At 42.6% G+C, this 11,871-nt stretch overlaps 2 pseudogenes; one reads left to right on the top strand and one right to left on the bottom strand.

Moving 5' to 3' along the window:
* The first annotated feature begins 2,999 nt into the window (after positions 1-2,999).
* Positions 3,000-3,882, top strand: LOC121585792 (annotated as a pseudogene).
* Positions 3,883-6,301: 2,419 nt separating this feature from the next.
* LOC121585791 lies at positions 6,302-7,409 on the bottom strand (annotated as a pseudogene).
* Positions 7,410-11,871: the final 4,462 nt, after the last annotated feature.

The raw sequence follows: 11,871 nt of genomic DNA on the forward strand, positions 1-11,871 counted from the left end.
TCGGACGCAAACCAATCGTCGACTTACACAAGAGTGCAGTGGAGAAGGCCTTACAGAATGAGAATGGACATCTGGACCTATTTCCTCAGCTTCCTTCTGGGCCTTTCACTGGAGTCCAATCAGACTCTCCTATGAGGCCTACTGACACAAACAAGAAGCAGATCACAGACCAATGAGGAAACAATCAAGTACATCAAGGAGAAAATTAGGGAGAGGTGCTTCAACCTGTTCCAGGAAGTCTGAGGGGGCAGGAGGGGTACAGGGGGAGCAGGTATCTGACTAATGGTGGCTATTCAACAGCCCGATGGTCTGGGGTAAAAGCTATTTAGTCTGTTAATTTTAGCCATGATGCTCCTGAACTGCCCACGTCTGAGTGATGGAAGCTGGGAGAACAGGCTGGGCCTCAGGTGGCTGAGGTCCTTGAGGATCTTCTTGGCCTTCCTGCGACACCTGATGTTGTAGGTGTCCTGGAGGGCAGGCAGTGTTCACCCATTGGTGCATTCGGCTGAGCGTACCTCCCTCTGTAGTGCCTTGCGGTCAGCGGCCGTGGATTTTTTACATTTATTTTTATTTAACTTTTATGTATACAGGGTGGTTCACCAATGAGACCAAAGTCTCATTTGCAAGGGGTCCCTGTGAACATGAACATACAATAAAGAATATCAATACAATAAATACAAGATTAAAAATCAAAACAAACACAACTCTCCCATATCCCCTCCCTTAAACTCGATCTAAACTGTCCAATGGAGACCAGCGAGTCTAATTTCAAGGTGGCCTGAAGGCTATTCCATGAGCTGGGGGCATAAAAACTAAAAGCATTTTTCCCCAGTTGCCGTACCAGGCTGTGATGCAGCCTGACAATATGCTCTCGATGGTGCTCCTGTAGAACACTGTAAGGGGCCCTCGGGGACAGGCCGAATTTCTTCAGCCTCCTGAGGTTAAAGAGTCGGTGTCGTCCCTTCTTCACGACAGTGTCCATGTGGTTTGACCATTTCACCTCCTCGGAGAAGGAACCACACCGTCAGAGTGCCTACCTCCTCCTTGTAGGCTGTCTCGTTGTTGTTGGTAATCAGGCCTACTACTGTCGTGTCATCAGCGAACTTGATGATGAAGTTGGAACTGTGTGAGGCCACGCAGTCGTGGACATACAGGGAGTACAGGAGGGCCCCCTGTGGGGCCCCCGTGTTGAGGATCAGTGTGGAAGAGGTAATGTTGTGGAGAAGTACAGATCAGGGTTGGGTTATAAAAAAATATCAGAAACTTTGAACATCGCATGGAGCACCATTAAATCCATTATTAAAAAATGGAAAGAATATGGCACCACAACAAACCTGCCAAGAGAGGGCCACCCACCAAAACTCACGGACCAGGCAAGGAGGGCATTAATCAGAGAGGCAACAAAGAGATCAAAGATAACCCTGAAGGAGCTGCAAAGCTCCACAGCGGAGATTGGAGTATCTGTCCGTAGGACCACTTTAAGCAGAGTGGCCAGAAAAAAGCCATTGCTTGAAGAAAAAAATAAGCAAACACGTTTGGTGTTCGCCAAAAGACAAGTGGGAGACTCCCCAAACATATGGAAGAAGGTACTCTGGTCAGATGAGACTAAAATTGAGCTTTTTGGCCATCAAGGAAAACGCTATGTCTGGCGCAAACCCAACACCTCTCATCACCACGAGAACACCATCCCCACAGTGAAGCATGGTGGTGGCAGCATCATGCTGTGGGGATGTTTTTCATTGGCAGGGACTGGGAAACTGGTCAGAATTGAAGGAATGATGGATGGCGCTAAATACAGGGAAATTCTTGAGGGAAACCTGTTTCAGTCTTCCAGAGATTTGAGACTGGGACGGAGGTTCACCTTCCAGCAGGACAATGACCCTAAGCATACTGCTAAAGCAACACTTGAGTGGTTTAAGGGGAACATTTAAATGTCTTGGAATGGCCTAGTCAAAGCCCAGACCTCAATCCAATTGATAATCTGTGGTATGACTTAAAGATTGCTGTACACCAGTGGAACCTATCCAACTTGAAGGAGCTGGAGCAGTTTTGCCTTGAAGAATGGGCAAAAATCCCAGTGGCTAGATGTGCCAAGTTTATAGAGACATACCCCAAGAGACTTGCAGCTGTAATTGCTGCAAAAGGTGGCTCTACAAAGTATTGACTTGGGGGGGTTTATAAGGCAACAAAATAGAAAAAATGCCAAGGGGGGGTGAATACTTTCGCAAGCCACTGTATGTGTTTAGGCTGAATCAATGTAACCGCACAGGAAGATGCTGTGATGCGTTGGCCTCAGCTCTCAACTCAAACTCCTCACACCTGAGAGAGCTTGACCTGAGTGACAATGACCTGCAGGATTCAGAGGTGAAGCTGCTCTCTTCTGGAAAGTTCACACTTTCGTGACAAATTGGATAAAAATCTATGGAAATTGCCATGCAAAATGTCAGAATTGCAGCAGCAAAATCAAAAAGAAATGCCCGCAACTGGAGGGATTGATTATAGTTTTATGTTGCATTAAAATGATTATTGTTATAATGTAAAGATAAACGAAAAATCCCTGACGTTTTCTCACTTGGGTGAGTCACTCCATATTGAACATGAGGGCAGTGACCAAATGTTTTATGACTATTGTGTGACAGTTTTAACTGTCAGGTTGTCATTGTGTAGAGTCTCAGAGGAAGGCTGTGCTTCTGTTGCATCAGCTCTGAGATCAAACCCCTCAGACCTGAGAGAGCAGGACTTAAACTACAATCAACCCAGAGACTCAGGAGTAAACCTGCTCTCTGCTGTACTGAAGGATCCACTCTGTAAACTGGAGAAACTCTGGTAAATAGTAAATATGTGGTGGGCTGAAATAATACATTTGTATTATACTGTTTACACTTTCCATACTGGTTGTGTATGTCCATTGTGTATGTCTGTTCTTCAGTTTTTTTCTACATTAGCGTGGGCCATGGTGGAAAGGGCAGGATCAAACCTGGGCTTATGAAATGTAAGTCATGACTGCTGTGGAGAGTTAGTATGTATTTTAAGACAAGAAGGAAATGCAGAGTATTAACAGAGGATCAATGCAACTACATTTCGGGCTGGAATTCTATCAAACCAGTCTTTGTTACAAACGATTGCACTTCTTATCCTGAAAACATATTCTAGTGAGATGAGTCTACCAGGTTGTAGCAAAGGGTTTTGACCCAAACCCATTTTATTTCACCATGGGAAAAAGGCTACTGCATAGATATTATGATGGGGCTCCAATTGAACTGAGCATGTGTTGATAAGTTTGTGATATTTATAAATTCTGATTTAGTTTTATGACATTGTGTTCTTGATTTTTCTATTCATTTTGTCTTCTCTTTCAGATGCCTGTGAGCTCACACTGGACCCAAACACAGCACATACAGTAAATACCTCTCTCTGTCTGAGGGAAACAGACGAGTGACACGGATGTGGATGCAGCAGCCCTATCCTGATCACCCAGAGAGATTTAAGGTCTGGCTACAGGAGCTGTGTAGACCGGGTCTGACTGGGCACTGTAAATGGGAGGCAAAGTGGATTGGGAGAGGGGCTTTTATAGGAGTGACATATCAAGGAATCAACAGGAGAGGAGTTGATGAAGACCGTCTGCTTGGATACAATGACAAGTCCTGGAGTCTGAACTGAGATGATGACAGTTCCTTTGCCAGGCACAATAGGAAGAGTACTGCCATACATGTCCCCCACTCCCATTCCAAGAGAGTTGGAGTGTATCTGGACAGGCCAGCCGGCTAACTGTCCTCTGAAAAACTGACCCACCTGCACACATTCCACTTCACATTCACTGAGCCCCTCTACCAAGGGTTTTGGGTTGAATCTTCTCTGAAATTGTGCCATGCTTGGAATTAATTCAAATAAACTCAAATGTAACTGTATGACAGGATATGATTTCCACTATAATTGATCCTACTTACTGTCAGAAGAGGAGTGGTGCTGTTGGATGTACAGCTATTCCCTTTCCTCTATGTCAGGGGTAGGCAACCCTGGTCCTGGAGTGCAGCAGGCACTTCATGTTTTTGATTTAACTGACCTGGAAGACCAGGTGTGTTTAATTTAAGCAATCACTGAACTGATCAATTAGCGCAGTTGGTCAGGGCTGCGTTCAGTACATAAAAACAGAAAATAACATTCAATTGAACGGAAGCAGTGGTGTAAGGAATGACTAGTTGAAGGGGTTGGGTTGTGGGTTCAAATGCACCGCTGCCCTTTAAATACGTCACGCATGCTTCGAGCCACACCCGGCAAACCCACCGAATGGAGCAAATTCATTTGGGAAAATGTGTTGTTCAGTACAAACCATGCCGCAACATAGCAAACGTTCAAGCAAACTGAACGCACCCCCGGTGTGGTACCTCATTAGAACAAAATCCTGCAGTATCTGCGGCACTCCGGGAACAGGGTTGCCTACCCCTGCCCTATGTAGTCTGCTTTTACAAAATGTTATGCTGTTTCCAAATTAAACAAAATACCTTGCTCTTGTTAAAGCTTTTAGAATTGATTTGTTTGTCTGTGCTCATCTGCAAAAGAGACATTGATCTCAGCATGACTCTCTGTCAAAATAAAAGGTTGAATACTTTTTTTTCGTCAGTCTCATTTGAACCATTCATTTGAACCATTAGATGGCAGCGTCCTGTATGGAATATGACTCCAGCTTGGCTCTTTTTTAAAACATTAGTCCTGTTACTGTGTAACTCGCTCTGGATAAGAGCAGCAGCTAAATTACTTAAATATAAATTCAAATATACAATCATTTCTTTTTCAGAAAATAATTAAAGCTATAACACTCTACAAAATTAGAAATGCATTTAGAAATGGACCCATTCTTCACTGTTGTACATCAATAAATAAATTGTTATTTCAGAATCCAGGAGAAAAAAAGATACAAAAACTGGTACTTCATCTGTTTCCAATCCCCATGGAGGGAATAAGAGGGTAGAGGTCACTTGGTGCAGTCTCCCAGTCTGTGTAAACGCTGATGGTTTTTGACCTATTGTCGGTCCTATGTGTCCCCTCTAAGGCATATGGCTTGTTGTAACCATGCACACAGAAGCATGCCGTCATATCTCCCACCATGGAGATATACAGTACAGAAAGGGTTTTTGTTTATGTCTCTAACATTCGTCGTTACGAGGTGTTCCAGCACTGTTTTGAATGTAGCATGCTAGCTCGTTTAGTCCAGTTTCAGCATGTGAAACCCCCTGACCAGTATGGATCCTCTTGGATCATCTTTAGATTAATAAGATTTGATTAGTTACCATTATTTAATTATCATGTTGTCTGATATTTGGGTGAATTCAAATAATGTAAATAAATACGAACTATCATGGTCCAAACACACCAAGACAGTCGTGAAGAGGGCACGACAAAGCCTATTCCCCCTCAGGAGACTGAAAAGATTTGGCATGGGTCCTCAGATCCTCAAAAAATTATACAGCTGCACCATCGAGAGCATCCTGACTGGTTGCATCACCGCCTGGTATGGCAACTGCTTGGCCTCCGACCGCAAGGCACTACAGAGGGTAGTGCGTACGGCCCAGTACATCACTGGGGCCAAGCTTCCTGCCATCCAGGACCTCTATACCAGGCGGTGTCAGAGGAAGGCCCTCAAAATTGTCAAAGACTCCAGCCACCCTAGTCATAGACTGTTCTCTCTGCTACCGCACGGCAAGCGGTACCGGAGTGCCAAGTCTAGGTCCAAAAGACTTTTCAACAGCTTCTACCCCCAAGCCATAAGACTCCTGAACAGCTAATCATGGCTACCCGGACTATTTGCACTGCCCCCCCACCCCATCCTTTTTACGCTGCTGCTACTCTGTTAATTATTTATGCATAGTCACTTTAACTCTACCCACATGTACATATTACCTCAACTACCTCAACTAGCCGGTGCCCCCGCACATTGACTCTGCAACGGTACCCCCCTGTATATATAGCCTCCCTACTGTTATTTTATTTTACTTCTGCTCTTTTTTTTCTCAACACTTTTTGTTGTTGTTGTTTTATTTTTACTTTTTTTGTTAAAAATAAATGCACTGTTGGTTAAGGGCTGTAAGTAAGCATTTCACTGTTATGTCTGCACCTGTTGTATTCGGCGCATGTGACCAATAAAATTTGATTTGATTTGATTTGATTTGATTTGAATTCAGTAATCGAACTTGCCTTTATTTGTGTGTTGTACATCAATCACAGTATGAATGTAAGAAAGTTGTGAGAAATAAAACCACAGCCTACCCTGTTTGTGCCTCTACAGTGGAGTGAGGAGTGAGAGCTAGTGTGATGTAGCAGACCTGGACCGTGCGTCCTCCTCGATCCTCCACACTGAGAAGGCATAGCTCAGATGCTCGTGGGCCACATAACCACAGCTGGATGCTGCAGACCAGGCACCTCATCCAAATCCAGGTCCATTCCCGCACCCTGCAGCACGTGGTGGAGGAAGTCTAGAATCAGAATAATAATAAGAAGAAGAATCATCATCATCATTATTTATTTTGCACCGTTTATAATGACATTGCAGCCCAAACTTCTATACAAGATTGGCACCTCAAATTCTTTATATATTTATTATTATTATTTATTTTTTATTTTACCCCCTTTTTATTCCCAATGTCGGAGGAAACACTGTTCAACTGACAACCGAGGTCAGCCTGCAGGCGCCCGGCCTGCCACAAGGAGTCTCTAGAGCGCGATGAGCCAAGTAAAGCTCTCCCGGCCAAACCCTCCCCTAACCCGGACGATGCTGGGCCAATTGTGCGCCGCCCTATGGGACTCCCGATCACGGCTGGTTGTGATACAGCCCGGGATCGAACCCGGGTCTGTAGTGACACATCTAGCACTACGATGCAGTGCCTTAGACCACTGCGCCACTCGGGAGGCCTAGCACCTCAAATTATAATGACATAAAAGCACTTTAAATTATAACCACTCAAATAAGCCATTAATTGATTGGTTAATTGGTTGATTCAATTATCATCATAACAGTAGGTAGCCTACCTATGTACCGCATGGCCAGTTTGAGCGTCTGGATCTTGCTGAGTTTGTCTGAGGGCAGTGTGGGGATGATCTGTCGTAGCGAGGCGAAGGCCTGGTTGAGTGACTGGGTCCTCTGGCGCTCCCGTACGTTGGGCATGACATGCTGAGTCTGTACATCCTCCAGAGACCTGGGTGGGCTGCTCACACTGCTGACATCACTCCCGTCATTTCTGTCACTTCCTCTCCTCCTCTTCCATCTCTTCTTCCCAGGGCTGGGGCTTTTCCGGTTCCTCACCTCCTCTTCCATCTCTTCTTCCCAGGGCTGGGGCTTTTCCGGTTCCTCTCCTCCTCTTCCATCTCTTCTTCCCAGGGCTGGGGCTTTTCCGGTTCCTCTCCTCCTCTTCCATCTCTTCTTCCCTGGGGAGGAGGAAAGTTTCCGTTATAAGAAAATAATCTCGCTCATAGTCCGTTATGCCTTCTGAGCCAAAAACACCAGAGCACCCAGAAATTGAGGAGGTGGGTGGGTGTGAGGAGGAGGGAAGCGTGAGGAAAGTTTCCGTTATAAGAAACTAATCTCGCTCATAGTCCGTTGGTTGGTAAGACTGATTTTAAAAAGACCATTCAAATTTGTTGGATTTCTTTAAGCAAATTAGTCAGGTTTAATTTGTCCAATTTGCCTTAATTCCTGTAAAGGTCATGAAAACAGTCATGGCCAATAGCTTAGTATAGTTATTCAGATAATAGATGTAGCCTCCCAGCTAGCACATAACGTTCTGAGAACCATATGTTTCTTAGAGCTTGGTGAGAGCGTGGATGACCTAGGGTTATTTTGCATACAACCTTTCCACAATGTTCTGGGAATGGTGCAGGATACCCAGCTAGCACATAAGGTTCTGAGAACCACGTTTCTTAGGTGGGAATTTCAGTACTTAAGCTTAACGTTTGCTACAGGTTTCCTCATGGTTCTATTTAAAGTCATGTTCTCAGAACATTCAGAGAACTTTAAGAAACAACTTTCTTCTGTGGGAATTTCAGTACTTCAGCATAACATTTTCTGCAGGTTTCCATTTAGTTCAAATCAAATCAAATTTTCTTTGTCACATACACGTGTTTAGCAAATGTCATTGCGGGTGTAGCGAAATGCTAGTTCTGTTTAAAGTCATGTTCTCAGAACATTAGGAAAACCTTATTAATTTTATTTAAAAACATACATTTCCTTCTCAGCGCCAACAAAACTCTCTCAATCCTTGTTATGTGTGTTCAGGTGTGTTGGCCGCACCCACTAAGAGTCCCACCTAGTCTACAGATATTTAGGACACCTCATGAGCTGTCCTAACCAGTAAAGAGTTACCAGCAGGTGTCTTGAAAATAGAAAAATCCAGCAAGTCAGTGGTAGATGCGCCACATGAAATTGCTTTGGAGTTAAAATAATTGTTGATATTGATATATGATCAATCCATAATCTAGAACTACATGTATATCATGCGCTTTTGATAATGATTTCACATGAGGCCTATTTCACAATTAAATGCCTAAATACTTATAACCACTAGGCAAAAAAATAAACACATTCTTCAATTATTTAATTACCTACATCATGTTATTTCAAGTTATCCATTTGGAGCTCAACATTACATTGTTAAAAAATATGTCTAAATTGGGCATGCCTATAAACTGGGCAACTGAAGGCATGTAGGGCTTATGTTACCTTGGATTGTGTAAAATGAAAATGATAGACCTTTCAAACATTGTATGCAACGTTGTATGCAAGATTATCAGCAAGTGACTTGATACAGTGAGGGAAAAAAGTATTTGATCCCCTGCTGATTTTGTACGTTTGCCCACTGACAAAGAAATGATCAGTCTATAATTTTAATGCTAGGTTTATTTCAACAGTGAGAGACAGAATAACAACAACAAAAATCCAGAAAAACACATGTCAAAAATGTTATAAATTGATTTGCATTTTAATGAGGGAAATAAGTATTTGACCCCCTCTCAATCAGAAAGATTTCTGGCTCCCAGGTGTCTTTTATACAGGTAACGAGCTCAGATTAGGAGCACACTCTTAAAGGGAGTGCTCCTTATCTCATCTTGTTACCTGTATAAAAGACACCTGTCCACAGAAGCAATCAATCAATCAGATTCCAAACTCTCCACCATGGCCAAGACCAAAGAGCTCTCCAAGGATGTCAGGGACAAGATTGTAGACCTACACAAGGCTGGAATGGGCTACAAGACCATCGCCAAGCAGCTTGGTGAGAAGGTGACAACAATTGGTGCGATTATTCGCAAATGGAAGAAACACAAAAGAACTGTCAATCTCCCTCGGCCTGGGGCTCCATGCAAGATCTCACCTCGTGGAGTTGCAATGATCATGAGAACGGTGAGGAATCAGCCCAGAACTACACGGGAGGATCTTGTCAATGATCTCAAGGCAGCTGGGACCATAGTCACCAAGAAAACAATTGGTAACACACCACGGCGTGAAGGACTGAAATCCTGCAGCGCCCGCAAGGTCCCCCTGCTCAAGAAAGCACATATACAGGCCCGTCTGAAGTTTGCCAATGAACATCTGAATGATTCAGAGGAGAACTGGGTGAAAGTGTTGTGGTCAGATAAGACCAAAATCGAGCTCTTTGGCATCAACTCAACTCGCCGTGTTTGGAGGAGGAAGAATGCTGCCTATGACCCCAAGAACACCATCCCCACCGTCAAACATGGAGGTGGAAACATTATGCTTTGGGGGTATTTTTCTGCTAAGGGGACAGGACAACTTCACCGCATCAAAGGGACGATGGACGGGGCCATGTACCGTCAAATCTTGGGTGAGAACCTCCTTCCCTCAGCCAGGGCATTGAAAATGGGTCGTGGATGGGTATTCCAGCATGACAATGACCCAAAACACACGGCCAAGACAACAAAGGAGTGGCTCAAGAAGAAGCACATTAAGGTCCTGGAGTGGCCTAGCCAGTCTCCAGACCTTAATCCCATAGAAAATCTGTGGAGGGAGCTGAAGGTTCGAGTTGCCAAACGTCAGCCTCGAAACCTTAATGACTTGGAGAAGATCTGCAAAGAGGAGTGGGACAAAATCCCTCCTGAGATGTGTGCATACCTGGTGCCCAACTACAAGAAACGTCTGACCTCTGTGATTGCCAACAAGGGTTTTGCCACCAAGTACTAAGTCATGTTTTGCAGAGGGGTCAAATACTTATTTCCCTCATTAAAATGCGTTTTTCTTGATTTTTTTTTTGTTATTCTGTCTCTCACTGTTCAAATAAACCTACCATTAAAATTATAGACTGATCATGTCTTTGTCAGTGGGCAAACATACAAAATCAGCAGGGGATCAAATACTTTTTTCCCTCACTGTCCATATCCTTAAAAAAAAAAAATATTTCCCTTTATTACGTTCCAACCCCACCACCCCTTCCTTAATTTGAGTAAATTTGTGAACAACAATGCTTAGGCCTCTACTTCCAGCTTATACATACTATATACATTTTATGGACACTTTTACAATAATTATATTTTGTTTGTTTTTACTCCTGAACTTCCTCTGCCCTCAACCTCTCCAATCATTTTTATGATATTCATCCAGTTTGCTTCTATATGCCATATCTTTCTAACTGTGCTCTTTCACAAAAGCTCTCAACCTATAACCTACAGTATATATTTATTATGGACACAGTATGCTTTACATTAGTTATCTTGTTGTTATTATTTGTTGTTAGTTGTTATTAGTCCCATCCTTCAACTCCATTCAACACCACCCATCTATCTCTTAACACCATCCATACTGGATTTCTATTTGCCATATATTTTTCAACTGTACTGTGATGTTTTACAAAAGTTCTGAACCCTTCTATTCTCATTGTTTCTACAGATTGTAAATTGAAAAAAAAAATGTTGATAAAAGTATTATTATGTTATTGATCGATTGACTATGACTTTTCAGATCACCCAGTAGTGCTATCTGCAGGGTTAGCTCCAGGTAAATATTGCAATCCTTTAGTCATTCCTGGACCTGTGTCCAAAAACAAGCTACAAATGGACAGTACCAAAACAAATGATCTAATGATTCTGTCTCTTCGCAGCAAAATCTGCAGAGCTGGGAAGATTGTATCCCCCATATAAATAACATTATATTGGTAGCAAGAATTTTATATAATAATTTAAATTAAAAAATTCTAAGTTTTGAATCCGGTGTCGTTTTGCGTATCAGTTCATAAACACTATGCCATGGAATCGGTACGTCAAAAATCTCTTCCCAACTTTTGCAATCTATATGGGACGGCTGTCAATCCTTTGGTCCTTAAATGAAACTGGTATACTTTTTTATTTATCACAATTTTCTTTAACCAATTATGTTCTTTAATGCAGGGCCGACAGACAAGTTCCTTACTTTTTCCCCCTTCCACTTTCCTCTTCCATTTTTGCGGTAATGCTGCAATTATTTGGTTGTAATTTTGGGTAGAGCAGACATTTCCATATGTTTTTGTTAGCTGCATGTGCGACATAACTTCATCAGTCCTACCAATGATATAATTTATGAAGATTATACCTTTTCTAAACATTTTTTCAAAAAATAATGGTTTTTTATCAATTCGTATATTTGAGTTTAACCACAATATTTGTTGCATTATTTGTTCTGTCGTTTCTGGAGGATTAAATTGAAATTGCAACCAACTTTCTATGGCTTGTTTTAGAAATAGTGTTATTTGGGAGATTATTTCCTTTTCAAATAACTGAAAGTGAGAGGTTGTAATCTGAATAAAGGGAAAAAGGCCATTCTTGAACATTGGGTGAGACAATCTTACTAATTTGCTAGAGAACCAGTTCGGATTTAAGTATAACTTTTGTATGCCA

This window comes from Coregonus clupeaformis, chromosome 17 (assembly GCF_020615455.1).
Source record: "Coregonus clupeaformis isolate EN_2021a chromosome 17, ASM2061545v1, whole genome shotgun sequence".
Lineage (NCBI taxonomy): Eukaryota > Metazoa > Chordata > Actinopteri > Salmoniformes > Salmonidae > Coregonus > Coregonus clupeaformis.